Genomic DNA, 21,805 nt, shown 5'->3' with positions numbered 1-21,805 from the left:
TGTCTGAAACCCCAAAGAAAACCTCAGACTGCACTATTACTTAAACACCTTTAGAATATTTCTCAATCACTACTCTTACTTAATCTTTCATCTAAGATATAAAACAAGTAAAATAACTGGGATCCTCTGTACTGTTTCACGAGAATAGCCTCTTGATCAAGCATCTACATTTATTTTACAATGTGTTCTTTATTGTGTAGCATTTTGCTGATGTAACAGATTGCAAGGAAGCTGCTTCATTCTCAGAGGCCTCACTGCCTGGCCAGAGGGACAGCATGGGGAGCAGGGTGGAGAGGAGATTGAACTATGAACAGAAGACTTACTACCCCATTCTAAAATGGCGGTTTCAGGATCAGTTCTTCATTGTAACATAAGGCAGTGAAACTCACACAGTGAAAAGGCCAGATAAGATTCCCCTCTAAATACATGACCAGGCCTCCTACCTTAATTCACTAACAGGGTGGTGTTACGCGAATGGCTTGGTGAAGGGTGATTGGCAAAAGGTCGAGCTGCCTCTTCACTGGACTCACACCTTGCCTCTTCTGAGTCCCAAAGATGGATGCCCCAGAAAATGTATGCACCAGAGGAATTTTTAATTTAGGAAGATGAGATCCGACATTCCATCCCTCCCTCTTGCAGCTGTAAACCAAAGGATCTATTTAAATTGTACTCTCTTGTAAGAGAGACCAACCCTGAGGTAGGCCTGACTCTACCATGAATAATTGTGATTCCAAACCACTATTAATAAAGGAGGTTATTCCCAGAGATGGCGGAGCAAGAAGTCTTGTGGTAAACACAGTGCCAAAGTGGGGGACTTGTTTGTATTTCCCCTCTCTTCCAGTACACAGAACCTCGTTTTCTCATGTATTCTATACCTGTGATCTCCAGACGTAGGTTAACCCCAAAATACATCAATTTTTTCAAGAGGAGTTAATGTAAAAATGAACATGATAAAAACATTGTAAAGAACTAAGATATTGAGAAATAATTGGTGCAGGCTTAAATGGCTTGAACTAGAGGACGCTGTGATAGCAGGTGTTAGTCAATTCCTTTGGTAGTCAAATGTCTCTGATAAATAAAATCGTTCCCAAAAGCAGGAGGTGCCAATTTCACGTTTACCTTTCTGTGAACACTTTGATAATATCTGTAATGCTGACGCAAAAACTATTTTATCAGAATCAGATTTATTTGGCTCAGTTACATTAGGATGGGATTTGAGTTCACTGTGTAGAAGGTCTTGAGAGAACCTTCCCTCCAGGCACCTGAAAGCTTTGGTCCATAATTCCTCCAAATGGAATTCTTTAAATCTAACATAACCATAAGGCTCTCAGGGCTGTTTCTTGCCACCATATTTGATGGCATATGAAAGAGTTGTATGACACCCTGCTCATGGCATTTTTATAAAATGGAGATAAGAAAGGGCCAGACTCATATCAAGTCAGATTGGCCAATCTCCGTATTTGATTCTAAGTTGCCTTGAAAAATTCCTGGTCTTCGGTTACATGTTATTCAATCACTACACCCTGTAAATTGTCAAGTTAATTTAATATAAATATAACACATTCAAAACATAAGGTGCATTGTACATGGCATTTAATACCTTTAATGTTAATCTCGCATCACTACATTTTCCAAGCTAATGTTCAAAGCAAACAGTGTTGCTTTGTTCAGCCATGGTACACAAATGACCCATAAAGTGTTTTCTAATATGTGCGCGAATCAAACAACTGAGTTAGCGCTGTTGATAAGATATACATGATTGATTATACATTTCATTAAGTAAAAATAAACCACACTCTTGCTTTCAATGTGCATGTCATGTTAAAGTGGTCTATCTGGCTAGTGCCATTCAGCTCAGTTCCCAAAACGAAAAGTTCAGAGGTGAGCTCTCTTGTAATAACAAGACCCACCATTAATCAGTAATGAATCCATTGGTTGATCTGAACAGATACAGATGTATGCATTGAGAGCATATGGTAAATGTTATAAACACAAGAGAATATGGCCATTAGATTCCAGTAGCCCCAGTGCATTTAGACATAAGTCCCAACTGCGGGCTCCCCTGATAGCAATTGCAATTAGGGGGATACTTTCCAACCTATGCACTGAATAGGAACTGGGCTGAAAGGAAACTTTGCAGAGGTATGTTTCAAATAATATGCCAAACGATGTATATAATTGTACAGGGCATATAATCTTCAGGCAGTGACCAAATAAATTAAATCCAGAAATTGTACAGGGACAAATTATATCTGGATTTGTGACACAGTGTACAACATGTTTCACAGACTTACGGGAACTGATAGACTTCTTGACATGTGAAAAAAATATGTAAAAATATATGTAAAATCCAACATGGAGTTATATTATTTATAAATGAATAAGAAGGAGATAAGTGTTTACACTTTATTCCTATGAAAATTTAAATAAGCAATGTCATTTTTCCAAATAACATTGAGCAGCAAAGCAAGGACTCCTATGCCCATTACAATTACGTGATAATTCCTGGTCTAACTCAACTATACTTTCATGTTTGTGTGGCAATTTGAAAGAATCAAGATTTTGACCTGTCCCAAAAAAAGCTTCTATCCCATACACAAGCCTGCAGACTAAGTAGCCAAACATACCATACTGTATTGGTATACACACATGTCCAAATTAGAAAGCAACAAATGCTTTTATCTAGAGTAGAATTACCTCTACAGTAAGAAAGTTATATTTGAAATGAATGATGTTCTGTGATGTGAACACTTGTCAATGATGTTAGAGAAAATTAAATTAAATATACATCATACATTTCTGATGACAATATTAAAATATTTTACTCTGAAATGTAATGCCAACAAGCAGTGATAATTTTAATTTGCATATTGTATAAGATAACACATTTTTGTATTGAATAGTTTTTCAGACTTGCCTTTAACAAATGAATGCTGGTGAGCATTGTGAAGGTAAATACTACAGAGATATGAACTGGTTATGCTCTTTCTCTATAGATAATCTGCCTATTTTTGTATGGAATATTGTAGGTGACTTTCCCAGCATTCAGAGTAAGGGTCAACCTTTAATTATTCTGATTCATTATTTTAAATAAAATATTTTTCTTGTCCCAGAATGTTGGGGTGGGATTGTTGTGGTGGGGGGTGTTATATTCAAGGGCATTTGTACATAAAACAAATCTTCAAAAGTGAGATATATTCTATAGATATTGTCACTACGACCTAAAGCAGGGGTCTGCCACCTTTCGCTCTTCAGATGGTTTGGACTAGATCTCCCATCAGCCCTAACCAGTGTAGCCAATGGTAAGGGATCATGGGGGGGGTTCATAGTCTAAAACATCTGGAGAGCCGTAGGTTGCAGATGCTTAATCTAAAGCCTGTGTCAGAGTACAGGGACGTGATGACTGCCAGCCTTCCAGGCAGCTGGTGGCTGCTACACTGACATGCCGCACACTGTCACACAAGGCCCATGATGCCGGAGCTTGATTAAGAAAGCTGATTAAAACCATGGAAAATTCATGCTCGCTGCTTGACTACTATAGCAATTCTTCCATGTGTTTCTGCTAGTGAATTCCTATTTCCCCACTCTTGTTTTCCCTTGTTTTGTTTTGACCTCAGACTGCTTTTCAACTTCTCTTTAATGGCTGAGTCCCAGTCTGTTTTTTGGCTCCTACTCTCAGACCTTCCCAGTGACTCCACCCTAGGATCTGTTTACTTGCACCTGTTTGGATTGTGCCTCTTGCCTGTTATCTTGTTTCGACTCTCACCATGGATGCTTGACTGTTTTGATGCTTTTTGATTAGCTACTCATATTCCCTACTGTACTTGGTAAACCTAGAAACAGTGGGACTTTCCTTCAATACTTTTCCCTTCTCTCCAGTTTGCATATCAGGTTTGAACTTGGACCTCTGATTTGGGCCCCCTAGCTTAGTTGCCACCTGAACTAGGTTCCTCTGTTCTCCTTTCTTTTTTGTCTCCCTGTGCAGCCAGGGATAGATGTTCACAATGACTGTAAAAATACCCTTGTTTTACCACATGTTAGTGAGGGAGCTCCCCGCAGATGTGCAGACTTCTTTAGAAAAGATAGTGGGAATTGAGGCAAAAGGGTGGCCTGAAATACAGGCAACCAGTGTACATTATGCAAAAGGAAGCAGGAGAAGGATACAGAGATAGCCGAAAATGCAACAAAAGCGGAAAACAAATTAGTTCAGAAAAAACTGGTGAAAATAAATATGGAGGGAGCATTACTCACAGGGCCAGTTGTCATTTCAAAAGCTCAGCAAGGAGGGCGTCCAGTGGCCACACTAATGCAGCCAGGAGGTTACACTGAGGTGCTACCCAACCAGCAGTGGGGAACAATACAGATGCAGCAACAACCCACATTCATAAAGTGCAGCAGCAGCAGCCAGGGGCCATGCAGGTTGGTGGAGGAAAGGGGTACATGGACAGTAACAGACCGGGAGATAATATTATGCACATGGAAGGGGAATGGGATACAGGGGAATGATGCCAGATTTTGGAGTACAGTGCTTCGCATGTGGGAATTTTAGACATTTTGTACAAACATGCCCACTTATTGCGCAGGTAAGGCAACGACAGCAGACATACATGCAGCAGACTCCTCAACGGGTGCATGTAATGCCACAGTAACAGCAATTACAGATACAACCCATACAAGGTAAGGAAATGGCAGGAACTCAAGGTACAGTGAGCGTGCTTCAGGCGCCAATGCAGGCACAACTACCACAGGTACCAGAGGGGGTAACAATACTGGGACAGAATACCATGCCATAATACACAGGACTGACAGTGGTGGGCGGTAACCCATTTATGTCATCCGCACACACATTTTCCTAATAGGGGTGCCCACGGGGAGCGCAAGTGTATGTTGTTCTAGCAGTAACTTAAGACCCCGAGGAGGAACCGGAGGTAGCAGTTCAGATAGAACAGAGGGGACTTTCCTTTCTTATAGATACTGGAGCAACCAGATCATGCATCAAGGAAGGAGGGTTTCCATTATCTAATAAAGGTTTGGATACACAAGGCTTTTCGGGGACAATTTTGAAAGTTCCTCTGACAAAGGATTTACCTTTGACAAGAGGGACACATCATATTGTAGCACCATTGCTGTGTTCAAAAGACACTCCCATCAATATTCTGGGGAGGGACCTACTCAGCAAATTGAAACCCACAATTTTATTTTTAGAGAAAGGAATGGTGTGTACCACACCCAGAATGTATGCAGCCTGGGGGGCATTACTGCTTCAGGCATATTATGCTCACACACACATGGATGTGTTTCTGTACGGGGTACACGTGTTATTGGGATGGTTGCCAGGGATTGAAGGGAGGGTGTTCCAGCTGTCCAACACATTTTTGTTCAGGCCCCAGTGTTCCTCCTCTGTTAGTTCAGACATACACACACTACTGTACCTGGAGGAAGTAGTGGTATGGAAAGACATGATTATACTGGGTTCTACACATGAGAACAACATGGACTGGAGTTCAATATTATGTATTGATCCCACACTGACATTGACAGGAGTAAGTGACAAAGAGTTGTTTGCAAATAAAGACATTGAAGAAGGAGAGGTAGTGTTTGAGCTAAGCATACCATGTCCAGTATACATAAAAGAAAGGGCAGTGCCCCAGATTACTCAGATAACCAAAAATAAAGCACAATATTTGCAGGAAGATTTGGAAAAGGTGCCCAAATGCTTGTGGACAACAGGATCCCATGATGTAGGAATACTTAAAGGGGCTAGGGCAGCATGCATCAAGTTAAAAGAAGGAGCACTATTGCCACGAGTAAAGCAGAGCCCACTTTGTCGAGAAGCCAATGAAGGCATATACGAGACACTGTATGCCCTATGGCAGCAAGACATAATACATGTGAGCTCATCACCTTGCAACACAGCTATCTATCCGATCAAAAAAGCAAAGGGAGGGGCGTGACATTTTATGCAGGATTTGAGCCCTCTGAACAATATTATTGAGGCAGAGCATCGATTAGTCCCCAACCCTGCAATGATTTCTTGCAGCATTCCCGCGGGGGCACACTATTTCACAGAGGTTGATTTAAAAGACGCCCTTTTTCTCCATTGCCCCACATCCAGACTCCATGCATCTCACTGCTTCTACGTATCGCGAGACCAGATTCATTCACACTGGAATGCCTCAGGGGTTCAAAGTGCCTAGCATCTTTAACAGAGTAATACAAATGGACTTGAGCAATTTGCAGGTTGCAAGCACAGTAATAGAGTCCGTTGATGACTTATTGGTGTGCAACCCAACAGACGAGGAGTGTAAAAAAACTCAGTGGCACAACTCACTAGCAGGCAAAGGATACAAAGTAGAGAAAATACAATACTGTCAAAAAGAGGTGGTGTATTTGGGTAAGATTGTGTCGGGAGACAGGGAGAAAGATAGCACCAGGAAGAGTAGAGGTCATGCACAAAACTCCATGACCAAAAACAGTGAAAGAGACGCAGCAGTTTTTGAGCTTGTGCAATTACCGCAGAGCATGGGTTTTTGATTATTCCACGTACATAAGTCCATTGTTGCAAGCACTAAAGAAGCACAAAAAACAAAACACACATAAAATGGACAGCTGAAATGGGTCAAAGCTTTGATGAGCTAAAACATGTGTTAGCACATGCACCTGTGTTAGCAACACCCAATTACAAAGAAAAGTTTCACCTGTTCTCACATTCAGATGGAAAAGTAATGACAGCCGTACTGACACAGCAAAAAGGATAGGGACACAAGCCACTTGCATATTACAGCAGGTCACTGGATGCCGTGATGCAAGTACATTTCCCATGTGAACAGACACTTGCTGCTGCTGCAGCTGCCATTGAGGAGGCTTCCACGATAACTATGGGGTGCCCAGTAGTTGTTTATGTGGAACATGCATTATATGCATTATATGGAGAAAGCAAAACCAACACTGACAACTCAAAGATCTTCAGGGTATGAGGTTATACCAACAAACCCAGAAATAGAAGTGGTGAGATGCAGAACCATAAACCCAGCAGAGTTTTTTTTGCAGATAAATAGAGCAATGGGGTTATATACATGACTGATAGCATGCATAGACAGGAGTGAAGATAACCCCTTGGCTAAGGGAGAAGTGATTGAAGGGGGAGGCATGATTTTTATTGACAGAGGTTCCAGGATTGACTAGAGCAAAGGGCAAAGGCATTCAGGTTGCGCAATGGTGGGGCATACACAAGGGGGACAAAAAGGGGAGGAGTCGATAGTGGACTTGCAGACGTGACTACCAAATCATTACTCTGCTCAAGCAGACAAATACCCCGTCTGGATTACTGTAATAGTCTGGTGATGGGAATTCTGGCCAAACAATTGCACAGGCTGCAGAAGGCCCAAAATGCAGGAGTCACACCTGTAGGCCGGCTTGGGAGATGGGACCATGTTTCCCCTCTGCACAGAACTTTGCATTGGTTGGCGTTGGAAGACCGGATTACATTTAAAGTGGCGGGCCTGACCTTCAAGTGTCTAAACGGACTAGCTCCAGGGTGCCTCAGCTCCACAATTTGTCGTTACAACCCTCGAAGATTGCTTCGGTCAGGGGAGCAGTTATTGCTAAGCGTTCCTCACCCAGTGTGTGTTTCCAGAGGGGAGAGGAGATATGGGGTTTTTGGACCTAGACTCTGGAATGAGCTAACATTTGTGGTTAGGGGCTGCCAGACACTGTTTCAGTTCTGGAAGGCCCTTAAAACCTTCCTGTTTAAATAGTACTAGTCCTGTTTACTGGGGGGTTTATTTACGTCTGTTGGCCATGCCTATGTTATAGGGGCGTGTTATCATCTGCGCCTTTATATGTCCATCCAGAGCATGGCATAAACATTCAAAACAAATCAAATCACAAGCAACAGAACTGGTGGCCTTGATTAAAGTACTAAATATGTCAGAGGGCCAGGCAATGAACATCTTTTCTGATTCAGGCTTATGTTTCCTCACAGTGCACTCAGGGTTAGCAAGATTGGAAAAGACAGGGTTTAAAAGGATCAATGGCACTCCCATTCAGCATGCAGGATTACTGAGTAAACTACTAAAAATGTTACCGTTCCTAGTAGAGTTAGCACTAATAAAGTGCAAAGCCCATACAAGAGGGCAAGACTTTATCTCACTGGGAAACAAAAGAGCAGACAGAACAGCAGAAGAAGCAACATACTTGCCAGAGGGGTCATATGTGCTGTTACCTGGCAAACAAGAATACAATACCCTAATAGCATTATTAAAAGTGAGCAAAGAAAAATTTGAATTGCCAGAAAACTTTAATACAACCCCAATATTGCAGACAATTGAGTTGCAGGGAGAAGCTTCAGGTGCTGAAAAAGAATTATGGAAGAGGGGAGGTTGTTCTTTGTCCCCAAATGACTTGGGTCAATGACATGATAGCACTGGAAAGGTTGTCATGCTGAGAAAACTATTCCAGTCAACACTGGAACATCTTCACTATCCTGCACATGTATCGAAAGAGCATGTGGCCACAGTGATATGTGAAGACTGGTTTGTGCCAAATGTGTATGAGTATGTAGAAGAGTTTGTAAATAACTGCATAAACCGCCAGAAATGTCTACCCCAGGTCACACTTTGAGAGTTGTACAGGGAACACTGCTGTGACCGGAAGGCCTCTTCCGGCACTTGCCTCTTCTGGCACTTGCATATTGACTATGGCGATATGCAAGAGAGATGTACTTCTCACAAGTACTTGCATTCTAGTATTGGCTTGAGGCAGGTCCCTGCGCCCATAATGATGCCCGCTCTGCGGCTAAATTTCTTTTGAGGGAGGTGTTCCAGAGACGGAGGTTTCCAGGTGAAATTTGTTCTGATAATGGGCAGGCCTTTGCTAATTATTTAATAAAGGAAATAATGACATTCCTGGGGATAAAGCATAAACTATGCAGGGTTTACCATCCACAAACCAACGTTTTGGTAGAAAAGATGAATGGACTGCTAAAGATGCAATTGGCAAAATTTATGCAAAAACGCTTGAAAAATCATTGGTGCACTGCTTCCCTCTTGCTTTGTTTGCGCTGAGAAATTTGCCTGTAGGAGATCACCGCCTTACTCCTCATGAGAGTGTTACAGGGCAGAGAATGCATGTGTCTATTGTGCCATCACATACAATCTCTGACACACACTCTTCTTCTTTTCTTCTTGGGGGAGAATTTGATACGTATCTCAAAGAACTTACCAACTCCATTCAATATATATCCTTGCACAGGAGGCCTAAAATCCAATCTGGTCGATCAGGTGACCTAAATGAACACTTTCGACCAGCAGCACATATTTATCCAGGTGACTTCGTAAGAAACCACATTCGAAAGTGGAAAGAGGAGCATTTCAGTGGCCCACATACCGTCATCTATTCAACACCAACTGCTGTCAAGGTTGGCGAGGATGTTTTCATATCATCAGCATTCGCAAAGACAAGAGCACCGTCTCCCAAAGCACAACATAATGGGGAGTTTAAATGAACTTTCTTTCAATTCTTTTACAGCCATTAGATTTAACAAAAAACAGCAAAAGAGGGTGATGAAGTAGTTTTTAATGGAAAACGTGTAGCAAAGAAAAAGAAACCTTCAGGTTTTTGGAGCGTAATGATGCTAATATGGTTTAGTATAGCATTAATATGTTTGATTTGATTGATATTTAAAGAAAAAAAGTGAAACACAAATAAATGAAAAAAGAAACGGGGGAAAAAGAACTATGGTGAATGGGGGGGCTTCCACCATGGAACTGAAGGAGAGCATAGTTAATTAACTGGAAATGTTTGGTATGATGAGATGATGCGTGTGGGAAGTGAGAGAGATTAAATGGCACTTGCTATGTCTGCTCTCTCATTCCACATGTAGTAGGAGTTCCCAAGGTTTTCTTGCCCGAAGGAGTGTCTTATGAGAAAGAAGGATGCCTAATTCACTTGTCAACCTGCAAAACTAGCTGTTTATTTCAAGGAAAAAATTACTAATTCAGTAGGTGGATGAAGGGGAACAGGTACATGAAGATAATTTTGTGAAATTAACTAAAATGTTGGAAAAAGAGGAGACACAGTAGAAGGTAATAGAATATGTGATTGAAGGTCCTGAAAAGGGGGAATTGCAAATAAGAGATTGCAGTGCACAACTAAAGAAAGGCAAAGCGTCCCCTGGTGCTGTACAAAGCCACTGATGAGAATATAGGGAGCAGTATGGTATGAGGAACATTGGGGGAGGGGAATAATGCAGTGTTGTGCTGAAGGATTTTTGGGTTTTTAACAACACGTGGCAGCCAAGGTGAATGATACCTGCTGAACAACTTGGCGAAGATTACTGCATACCGTAACCTAGCTACATGAAAAACATCAACCAGTTGACATAAAGAGCTTTACACAATTCCCTTTGTGTTTAATTTCAAGTGGGTCTATTTACATGGGGACTAATTCGGCTGTGACATGGGTAATGGCAGCGGTGATGAATATCTGGTGGACCTGCAGACCCTAAGCACATGCCCAGCTTCCGCCTGACTGGAGAGGAGTTTGTGCTCTCCACACTTTGCACAGGCCTGCATTAGTGGTGCCTTGAAATAGAAATGCCATGAAGATTGTACTGCAGGAAAAAAGTACAGGCTGCACAAATTCTAAATGACTGCAGCTGACACTGTATGAGTTATTACAGATGGTAAATTCAACAGCAAAAGTTTTGAATGCAATTAGAGAGGAAATGAGGGCTTTACGCTTGGTGTCTCTTCATTCATCTTCCATTGTACAGTACCCTGATGCTTGTGTTCTATGTCTCCCTCTACACAGTGGCAAGTGATGAAGAGGGAGGAGACGGCGCTGTGGAGCAAAGGGGCAATGGCCGGCGGCGCAAGGCCCAGTAACCCTCCCAGAAATTACCATCGTCCGGGAGTGAGGGGACTGGTGCTGCATCTGCCACTACGGCTGCAGCGGAAGGGGTGGGTGAGTCCCCACAGGGGCTTGCAACGGCGGAGGACGGTGTGGAGCCATCCAGGTTGGTGGTTTCCACAGAGGAGGAGGAGGCCGCTACTGGGCCGCACGTGGGGCCTGGTGGGGGTGGTACCACTGGTGCAAGTGGTGCAGTCCAGGGGCAGGATCAGCACAAGTCGCCGTGGAGGGGCCTGTGCATGTCACTGTCCCTGACACTGTGACTGCACCACCATGCACCAGCAGGGATGCCCCATCCCAGGCCCGTCCGCAGGTAGGGGGGATGTCCATGTCATCTGACACTCCTCTACCTGCAGACGAGGGGACCCAAGGCCGTATGGAGAAGGTCCTGATTGGTGTTGCACTGCACACGCGTGACATTCGTGATGACTTGCCTGCTGCCCGGGGGGGAGCACGCATGTCATCACAAAGAGCAGCGTGCCAACGTGGCCCAGTTGGGAGTGTCCATGGTCAGGGGTTTTGTACATGTGTCGGCCACTCTGGCAGCCCACTCATCCTCTGCGGAGACTATGTGCCAGTCGTTCTCCACGCCGTCTTCCGGCCCAGATGCCACCAGGGCCCCCTGTGGACCTGCCCTGACCAACGCAGCCAGCTCGGTGGGGATCCCATCCCTGCCACAGTCGGGATTCGGAGGTCCAGCAGGGGTGGACACCCCAGCAACTGGACCCCAGCAGATGGAGGATGTGCCGGCATCATCGGGCAGGGAACATGCACGACGGCGTCGGTGGATTCCATCAGCCTGGATGCCGTCGTGCTGGCAGAGGCAGTTGCGTCGGAGGCAGCGGCAGGCTCAACGTGGGAGGCATCATGGCTCTGGGCCATCTACATCAGAGTTGCAGGCATCGGCCCGAGGGCGGGAGGACCCTGGAATGAGAGTGTCTTCCGTGTGGCAGCGGTTGGGCCAGCAGATAGGTGCGGAGCGGCGGCGGGCGGAGGAGGCACGGCTCACAATGGTCAGGGCGGAGAACTCCATGCGCAGGGCGCTGAGGCGGGCTGAGTGCCTCGAGGGAATTCGCAGGCAGTTGGAGGTGGACAGGGCGTTATCCCTGCAAGACCTCGGGGCCAGAGAACAGGCCCGCCTCCAAGACATTGAACAGGAGTTCGATGATGCCCTGGCCCATGACATCAACAAGTGAGCCGTTGGACTTGCCCGCCGCCATTGTATATAGTTCATTAGTGTTAAGTTTAATTTCTTTTTTCTTTAATTTGGGGTGCATGGACTATGCCCCACATTTTTGTGTATAGTTAGTAATTAGGTAGGTTTCATTGTAGGTTTCATTTATGTTGTTGGGCTCATGGACCCTGGATTTGCTATTTGTACATAGTTTTACACTGGATTTTTCTCCTTCATCTTTTTTTTTCACCATGGAGCAATGGATATTACGCTTTTCTTTCCCTTTGGATTTGCTTTGATGGACGGTGACTTTGGACACATTTTCATTTGGATTAATTTGGATTCTCATTTTATTTATTTATCATTTTTTGGGACATGCTGCATTTTGATTATTATTGGCATTATTGTGTGTTTTGATTTCATTCCCTTCATTTTGACTTGAATACATTTTTGTTTCTTACTTCAATGTGTGGTCTTCTCTCATTGGTTTCATGCATGTCACAATGTGGGTTTTGTAATGGGGATTTCAATTTGGAGTGGATGTAAAGCTTGGTTGGGTGTTTGGATGGGGGTGGCGTGGGGTGGGATTTGGGTGGCCATAAGAGCCTGGGATCTAGATTGTGATGACGTGTTGGCTGGGGGACATGAGTGGGGGCTTGCTGGCAGGTGCCCCTGACTGCTGGGGGGTGGGGGTGCTGGGGGACATGTGTAGGGCCTGCTGGCAGGTGCCTGTCAATGATGGGGGGTGGGGAGGCTGGGGGACATGAGTGGGGGCCTGCTGGCAGGTACCCCTGACTGCTGGGGGGTGGGGGGTCTGGGGGACATGTGTCGGGGCCTGCTGGCAGGTGCCCCTGACTGCTGGGGGGTGGGGGTGCTGGGAGACATGAGTTGGTGATCATATTGCAACGTGACATGTGGCTTGGCTGGGGGGCATGCCCATGGTGGATTGGCTGCCTGCGGGACATGACCAGGGGTGCAGGGTAGTCCCCTGTGGTATGGGCTGTCTGCAGGGGCCGTGGAGGGGGTAGAGGGGACACCTGGGAGGACCCACACTGCCAATTCACGTGTAGGACTCCCCGCGCACCCCCGAAATATGCGTTCCCTGCTCTGACAGCAAAATCGCTGTGAAACTTCATGCGCAGCCCAGTAATACACGTACCCTGCTCCAATCGCGTGTAAAACTTCCTGCGCACCCCTGAAATACACGTACCCAGGCCAATTGCGTGTGAAACTTACCGCGCACCCCTGAAATACACGTACCCTGGCCAATTGCGTGTAAAACTTCCCGCGCACCCCTGAAATACACGTACCCAGGCCAATCGCGTGTAAAACTTCCCACGCATCCCTGAAATATACGTACCCAGGCCAATCGCGTGTGAAACTTACCGTGCACCCCTGAAATACACGTACCCAGGCTAATCGCGTGTGAAACTTCCCGCGCACCCCTGAAATACACGTACCCTGCTGAAATCGCGTGTGAAACTTCCCGCGCACCCCTGAAATACACGTACCCTGCCCAATCGCGTGTGAAACTTCCCGCGCACCCCTGAAATACACGTACCCAGCCCAATCGCATGTGAAACTTCTTGCACACCCCTGAAATACACGTACCCAGGCCAATCGCGTGTAAAACTTCTCCCGCACCCCTGAAATACACGTACCCTGCTGAAATTGCGTGTGAAACTTCCCGCGCACCCCAGTAATACACATTCCCCGCTTGGCTTTGCTGTTTGGCAGCCCTGTAAACTGGTCCAGGGTTAGTGCGGCCCTTTGCGCTGGATTTGGGATTTTGATGGATTTTCCTTGCGCTTGGGGCGTTCTCGGGGGCGTAACTGGTGCTGCTGCAGGGTCGCTGCGCCACTCTGTGCCACGGCTGGTTTTGGAGGCTAAAATCCATGAATACGCTGTGCGCAGAAATGGATTTAACCGTACGCGGCTGGCGCAGACATTCGCCAGCCGCGTGTGCCACTTGTGCGCTGAATTCTATGAATTACCCCCCAAATATCTGGTCTTATATTTGTAAGCCCTTTGGAGAGCCAACAATTCAAGTGTCTGGTCGAAAGGTAAGGTCAATTTTAAAAGCAGATGCCTACTGCAGGTTATCAACCTCTGACCTTGCAAAGTATTAGGCCCCATGAAGATTGACCATCAGTTCCATTAAACAGCCTAATACATTCTCCTTTGTTCACCACAACAGCAAATGGGTTCCATGGAAAATAAGCAGACCATACACACAAAGTTCACATAAATATGTTTTGATGTATAACAAATGTATTTGTTTCCTATCTAAAAACTGCATACAAAGTGATTTGTTTGAGTGAACATCTTCCGGTAACACATTGGCCCTCATTAGGACCGTGGCGTTAAGGGGTTAACAGTGCCGTAAAAGGTGTCAGCGCCGTTAAACCCTTAACGCCTTACTACGAGGTCCCTTTGCCCCTTTGCGGGACCCAACCTTAACGGCTGGTCTAGACCAGCCGTTAAAGTAGGAGCCCGCAAAGGGACTCTTGAGGTATGTACGGTACCGCAATTTGCGGTACCGTACTTACCGCCTTCCCCATTCCCATTATGCCCTATGGGGCAAAAATGGGAATGGGGAAGGGCCATGGTGGCATGGGGAATTACCGCCCCACCAACCTTGGAATGGGGTGGTAATTCCCCATTCCGCCATGGCGGACTCCGGCATCGACCATGGTGCTAGTAGCACCATGGTTTTCCGCCGGAGTCCTAATGAGGGCCATTGTATACAGGAGGTGAAAGTGGTTCTGCTAAGGTCAGGTTATGCAAAGTATTTGCTGGCGAAATATGAGTAGTAATGTCTGAAGCCACACACCCTGTCATGCATAACTGCTGCTGCTGCCGACCTGCTCCTTAAATTTAAGGCCAGCGAGTCATTAAGGAGGCTTCTTTTATCAGTAACGTCTGCCTCAAATACTTGTTTTTCTAGTCTTAGGGCTATCATAATTAATACAGAGACACAGTTAGACAGGTGCCTCAATGCTTGTAGAAAGACGCGCATGTAAATCTGATGATGCTGACAAAGACCGGCAATGTGTAGGTCTGGCAGATTGAGTCTCACAGGAATGTGCTTCCAAATGCAGATATTTATTCAGGTCAGAAATATATGTTGTGATATTTTTTTGAGACAAAGAGATAAGGGCGTCTTGTTGTATCTCTACATACAGTGGTGCACAGGTCCGCACCCTCCAAGCAATGTGCTTTGTAATTGTGTTACATCCACTGCAGCCTATATTGAATGTTTATTAGGCTTGTTTTGGGGTTAAAGATCCTCACCAAACTACCTCCCCAGGTGCCACCATAGCTTGTCCCAAATCAGGAAGTCATCAATTTTAGCAAAATGAACAATAGCTATATTTTAGTTATCCGGCAACTGCTTGCATTTGCCTGCATCAACTGCAGTAACTGCACTTATCACAACACTGCGAATCATACAGTCGTGCTTTTAGGCACGTTAAATAGTTGTTCTGGGGCCTGGCCACCGGGAGCACCGCAAGCAGACAGACCAACAGCAGAGACTGCTGTGGAGCTTAGAGTTCAGTCCAGGCTACATTAACTGCACTTATCGCCACCCGCCGCATGGCACAGTGGCACTATGAGGTAAATTAAATAGTTGTTCTGGTGTCTGCTATCCAGGAGCAAGGGGAACAATACAAAGACCAACAGCAGAAGTCAATCCCACACTGCAGGAACTGCAGTTGTGCACCCTTATCGTAAATGATTTACCACACTAACAAGAGAAGCCAGCAGAAAATAATACTCTTATTTTCAAATGTATTTATTCCATAGAATGGTATATTTATGCCTGGTAGAATACAGGAGCTTTAAGATTTTTCAAGTAGTTTTGATAAAGATAGACATAAATATATAGTATGTGGACTTGCAGTACAAATATATTAACCACTGCATTCAGGTTTTTTAGAGGGAGATAACAAGGGGGGGGATCCTGGGAGACTCTCTGCCAGACATAAGTCCTGGTTACAAGAGCCTTACCCAGAGTCTTTAGCTCTCCATCTTGCACAGAGAAGAAATATCCCAAACATATCAGTCTGTGTCCTGCCCTGGGGCAGTCCAGCACCAAAATGCTAGGCAATTCTCCTCTGAACAGGACTACCAACAGCAACCCCAGACATGTGTTTCGGTCTGGTTGAACCTCATCAGTAGGGTGTAGCTGTGCCTCTCTAAGAATAGTGAGCAAGGGGTCCACGTCTGGATTCCCCTAGTAACTTAGGGTGAAACCCAAAGTTACTTGAAATATGTAGATAACCAGGGGGGTCCTGGGAGACTCTCTGCCAGACATGAGTCCTGGTTACAAGAGCCTTACCCAGAGTCTTTAGCTCACCATCTTTCACAGAGACGAAATATCCCAAACATATCAGTCTTTGTCCTGCCCTGGGGCAATCCAGCACCGAAATGCTAGGCAATTCTCCTCTGAACAAGAGTACAAAGTCACCCCGAGTGGGACGGGTCTGCCCAGACGTGGGTCACGAGTCTGCCGGGCCTAGAGACCCAAGCTACTCCTCAATGATGACGCCCAATAAGGCTGAAACATGTCTGGGGATGCTTGTGGTCTTGTGCAGAAGGGATGTGACCTAGCAGTTCGGTCTGGACTGCCCCTTTTGGGGTAGGACCAAGCCTGATTTGCATATGGTTTTTCCCCTTTTGTAATGGCTTGACAGGCTGAAAAACGATGGTCTGGACGGTTACCCAGAGCATTGCCGGTTGATTAATTCAAAACCTTCCAGCCATCACCTTTCTTTTTTGCCAAGGTTTTTAAGAGGGCATAAAGGCCTACAAAACAAGCTTTAGACCTTAAAGAATGTACTTTACTTGCTAAATACCATATTCTTATTTATTTGTATTTCTTTTATTTAATATAATTGTACATAGTTAAAATGAACTTTTCGAATCAAAATTGCTCAATACACAAAAAAACATATAATACACTTTAGTATCGTAATACTTTCAAATCTATAAAATCTACTTATTTACAATAAAATTCAAATTACAAAAACGTTTCATTTTATTCATGGTTACTTCCAAAACATGTTCTTTCATTTCCATATCACTTCTCATTCGGGGGTCATACAGTGCACAGTGAGAAATGAATCTATGAAATCCAAGTTTGTCCTTAAATAGATGTACACTCATGAAAATGTTAACATAGGTTTGTCCTTATATGGTGATTGCACCCATAAAAACTTTGACAAGAGTTTGCTTACCCTGAGTTACATGTGCAGAGATATGGAAAAACCTTTCGCCAGGCCCTGTAGAGGGCTAAAAGAATCATCATAGATTCCGTAGTTAGGCAAAGTCCCAGAACTCTGCAGATTGTATGCAATTATAATTACCGACGAAGGATCCCAATGATACCAAATAAAGGGGACCCATGCCCGGACTCTCCGTCAGCAAATATTTGGCTGACTCTTGATTGGTTGTGATCTTACAGATTCTGCAGAATCTTTATTCCCTCTTGTATCACACACTGCTAGATCTGGTAGCTGGTTTGTGCGTAACTTCAAATGAAAAGTACGAGCATTAGGGTCCGGACAGAGTAATAAATAATGTTCAGGTTTCATAAAACAATGAACTACCTGTAGCACACTGTCGTTAACCTTTAGTGTGGAAAGAAGTTCATAATTACTCTGCCAATTGCATTGCGTACGCCGCCGCAGAAAACGCTCCCATCATTGTACCAAAGGCAGAGCATCGGCCAAAGGCGGGAGACCATCCAATGGTGTTACACAGTTCACTGAACAGCTCAAAATGGGGGGACATGGCATTCCCAGTCAGACCCAGATCATAACTCAGGCCCAGTTTGAACAACCTTGTAAAATACCTTGTTGAAAGTACACTTCACTCTTCTAAAACTCGTGTGTCATTTGGTGGCATTTATAGGATCTGTTGAGCTTTAGTTACTTCTAAATTTCCATTCAAGTTAATAAAATCTCATCTAACTTGGCTTAAAAAATCAAATCATGTTCCTTAGAAGTACTCGAAAAGGGGTCAAGAAAAATGGCAATATGCAGGGAAGCAATGCTTAAATATTAACCGATTGCGAGATCTGAGTTGTTAAATGTAAACACAGGCAAAATATGTCAACGGAAGTAACTGAACATGAGTTAATACCAAAGACAGATACTGCTGCCTAAGTTAATTTAGACATTCTGTCTAGCTATTACCATATGGATAATAACTGAAGGAAAACATACCCGTTTATGGTGCAGGAAAACTGTCATTTTTAAACGAAGCTACTAGTGGGCAGAGGCAAGAAATGATTTCTAATTTTATTAGAGATCACATCTTTGCATCTAGAAAGGCCGTTTGGTTGTGCTTTTCGAATTGATTTCAAACCTCATTAATTATACATCATGTGTGAGCGTGGAATAATGTCACGAAGATATTATATTAATGAATTGACAAGGTGTTAGTCATGTATGACATGTATCCGTCTATGACTCATGTGATATTTGGTGATATATTGGATGCATATATATGATGCTTCATGTTGTGTTTGCATTGTATTTTATAATTATTATACATCATGTAATGGTGAAATATTTAAACTAAACACATTGAAGAAAAAATACATGTTTTGGATCACAGCGTTTATTGCTAAAAGCATGACAGGATATGGGTTATTTAATCTAAAATAATATTAGTGGTAGTCCACGCAACCAAACCACATTGCAAATTAAATGTGCAGTAAACGTGCCAGTCACATCTAATCCTGAAAAACACAAATTAAGGGCATTCTACCAGCACACACACTACTGTATTTCCATGAGAAGTCAGCAACGCTATATCATGCCTGTAGATCATGGCTCACAACAAGCACAAACATAACAAGTATTCATACAGTGAACATTCTCTATATTTATTATATTTGTTAAACAAAATGCCAGACAAATTGCCTAACAGGAAAACATTTATAAAGTACTGCAGGATCTTAGCAAGAAGATCATTCCTGGTGATGAAACATTGGTGATTACTGTGAACTTTTGAATTGAATGTTCTCCTTAGAATGCCAGTTTGTCAATATGAAGAGCAAAGGTCAACAATTTGGAATGACAGAGGTTTCTCTGCAAATTAGCATTGACCGTTTTAGCCATATTATTTACTTTCGGTTCCAAGAAACGATTGGCTTGCACATGGTTGTCGGTTTTGGCAATTGCACAGACAACTAAAATTGGAATTTGTTGTGACTATGAAAACTCACAAGTGGTTGATGAGCAATGGTCTAAGCACTTCATATTATCATGTTTTTCCCGTTTTGGCATATCTCCAAAAGGAAGTAAAATGATTGTTTAATTGTTTAGGATCAACACAACTTTCAAAGCCAGAACTGTCTCTCATTCTATGTCAGTTTGCACCAGTAATACTTTGGACAGAACATCCCCCTATTTAGTCTGTGAGACAATTCTGTAGGTAACCAAATCCTGAATAGACTATAGTCCTCTAACTGCCTCTTAGTTATGCTTCTATCTTCAAAAACCCAAAGTGCATATTGGAATAAATTGCTTCAGTTGCTGGAGAAGCCCCTCCTGACAACAGAGTATAGCACTAGGTGCATATTGAAAACCCAAAAGTGTGATGTACAGTACTGTACATTTATCAATTGGTCTGTCCAAACCTCTAGAATAATTAGCTAAGTCCAGGCTGTACTTCAATGGATTAATAAATACTTTCAGAATAAAGTTTGCCTATTGATGGAGCTATGTCCAGGCATTCTGTGTGACATCATATCCCTAGCAAAGGTATTTAAACATTTACTTCAAGCATACAAAGAGTAGTAGGATCCAGGTGCTGTAAAAAAAAGAGTACAAGTAATATAAAAGTGGTCAAGTTTTAATGGCTCTCTAATTGTGTCGCTCAAGCAAACTGTATGCGATTTAAAATAATGCTATCGTTTTGGGGAAATTAAAACAGAAATTTGATGCCATCTTTAGAAATGAGCAAACATCAAAAGGTCTGAGTAGTAATTTGGTAGTCTAGCATTGGATATTCAATAACAGCAACTAAAATCCTTTCTTATTACCATCCACATTACTTCAATTGAAATGTACAGGAAACCAAAAGACATTTAGGCTGTATTAAAGCTGTCTTTCCTGTCCTAGACAACATGTATTTTTTGCCTAGCTATTAAATAGCTATTACAAAGCTCTATCAGAAGTACAAACATTATCTGCATTAATAAAAGCAAACAACCTCATATTTGTTGAGTAGATCAACATATCTGTTTAGTAGATAACTACTAAGAAATGAAAAATGTCTTTCTACAGATCTAAAAATAATAAAATGCTAAAGAAGGGCTGCAAAATGCAAGACTACTGGCTAAATACAGCTGTTACCCAAACCTTCTGAAATGCTGAGCTCCAAAGCTATGATTTAGCTCAGAAAAATGGATTTGTGCCGGTTACATTTTGTATATTCCCATGGACAAGGGTGTCTGTTCTTAATAATACCACGACTGTATTCATCAACATGTGTCTTAGACAGAAATAACAAAGTGGCTTTGGTATAGATGTAAACTATTTAATAGAACTGTTGTTTCAGTTGCATATTGCCTCAAAATAATCTCTTTTCATTAAATATGCTCTCACGCAAAAACAGCAAACTGATACCAAATAAAATAGTATAGCAATATCAGTCATGACCGACCTGCGCATGTACAATTTGAACAATGAAAACTGATTTAAGAAAAAAGATATTTAAAGCAATTACCCTGAACTAAATGAAAGTAGGTAAATTAGGAATACATTGACATTGCGAAAAGAAGGAATTAGTTCTTGACTGTGATAGTGTGAACAGTTACCATTTCATCAACATACAAATATTGAAGGATGAGTACACTTTGGAAACATCTGGTGCACAAATAAGGGGTCGACAAATAGGAAAGGCATGGGTGAACACAGAGGAATGTAAGTACAGAACATAAGGAGTTGGTTCGGGACACAGGCTGCAGGATTGTAGTGCAGTATTCTGGACTGACCCATTTGAAAAATAAAGAAAACATCAGTTGAAATGGATTTGGCAAGCGGGGGAAGCAGAAGGAAGTGTTGTCATATTATCAACAGAATGAGGGCAGGATGAATGCATTAACATAGAAAGAAAGCTAAAATTCAAACAAAGGTAACATGTCATTTTTTTACTCGAGATATACTTTCAGGGCCTGATTTACTAAGCTTTTTTCAATGGGGATTTTCCCATGTAAGAATGCTTTCATAAATCAGACCCTCAGTTTGCTTGAGATTTTCATCAATATACTCACTGTGAAGGATTGCCATCTGGTAAGGGTGTAAATGATCAAGCTTTTTTGATTTGTATTAATAGTAAAATGATTTGAGTAATTCATTTCAGAAAGGGCAGGTGTTCTATGAAACCCCTTTCCATTAAATTCCTGGCCAAAAGCATATTGTATATATATTTGTCATGCTGCATCAGTATTCCCATCTGTAGTCCCTCCTCTACAGTGGCACACAGCAGGTTCAGAGGTCACAGAGGTCACAGGTGCCCCGTTTAGCAGCTACTGTGACAGCCAAGTCACCACAAGGCAGGGCTACACATTTATTCCAAAAACCATCATAATTATAATAAACTGCCCACATGGTGGCAGGATAATGTGGAAATATAAGCCATACTGATGTTGGCATGGTATACTGGTAGTTCACCACATTGTTATTATAGTCAAATCTGATTTGT

At 43.2% G+C, this 21,805-nt stretch overlaps 1 protein-coding gene across 2 annotated transcripts in view; it reads right to left on the bottom strand.

Moving 5' to 3' along the window:
- Positions 1–21,805, bottom strand: part of SYT9 (synaptotagmin 9) — a 1,403,218-nt gene that overhangs the window by 918,794 nt on the left and 462,619 nt on the right. The gene's annotated exons all lie outside the window — the stretch shown is intronic.

The sequence above is a fragment of the Ambystoma mexicanum genome, chromosome 11, assembly GCF_040938575.1.
Source record: "Ambystoma mexicanum isolate Mex_15411 chromosome 11, UKY_AmexF1_1, whole genome shotgun sequence".
NCBI classification, from domain to species: Eukaryota; Metazoa; Chordata; class Amphibia; order Caudata; family Ambystomatidae; genus Ambystoma; species Ambystoma mexicanum.
This window is presented reverse-complemented; position numbering and strand designations above follow the sequence as displayed.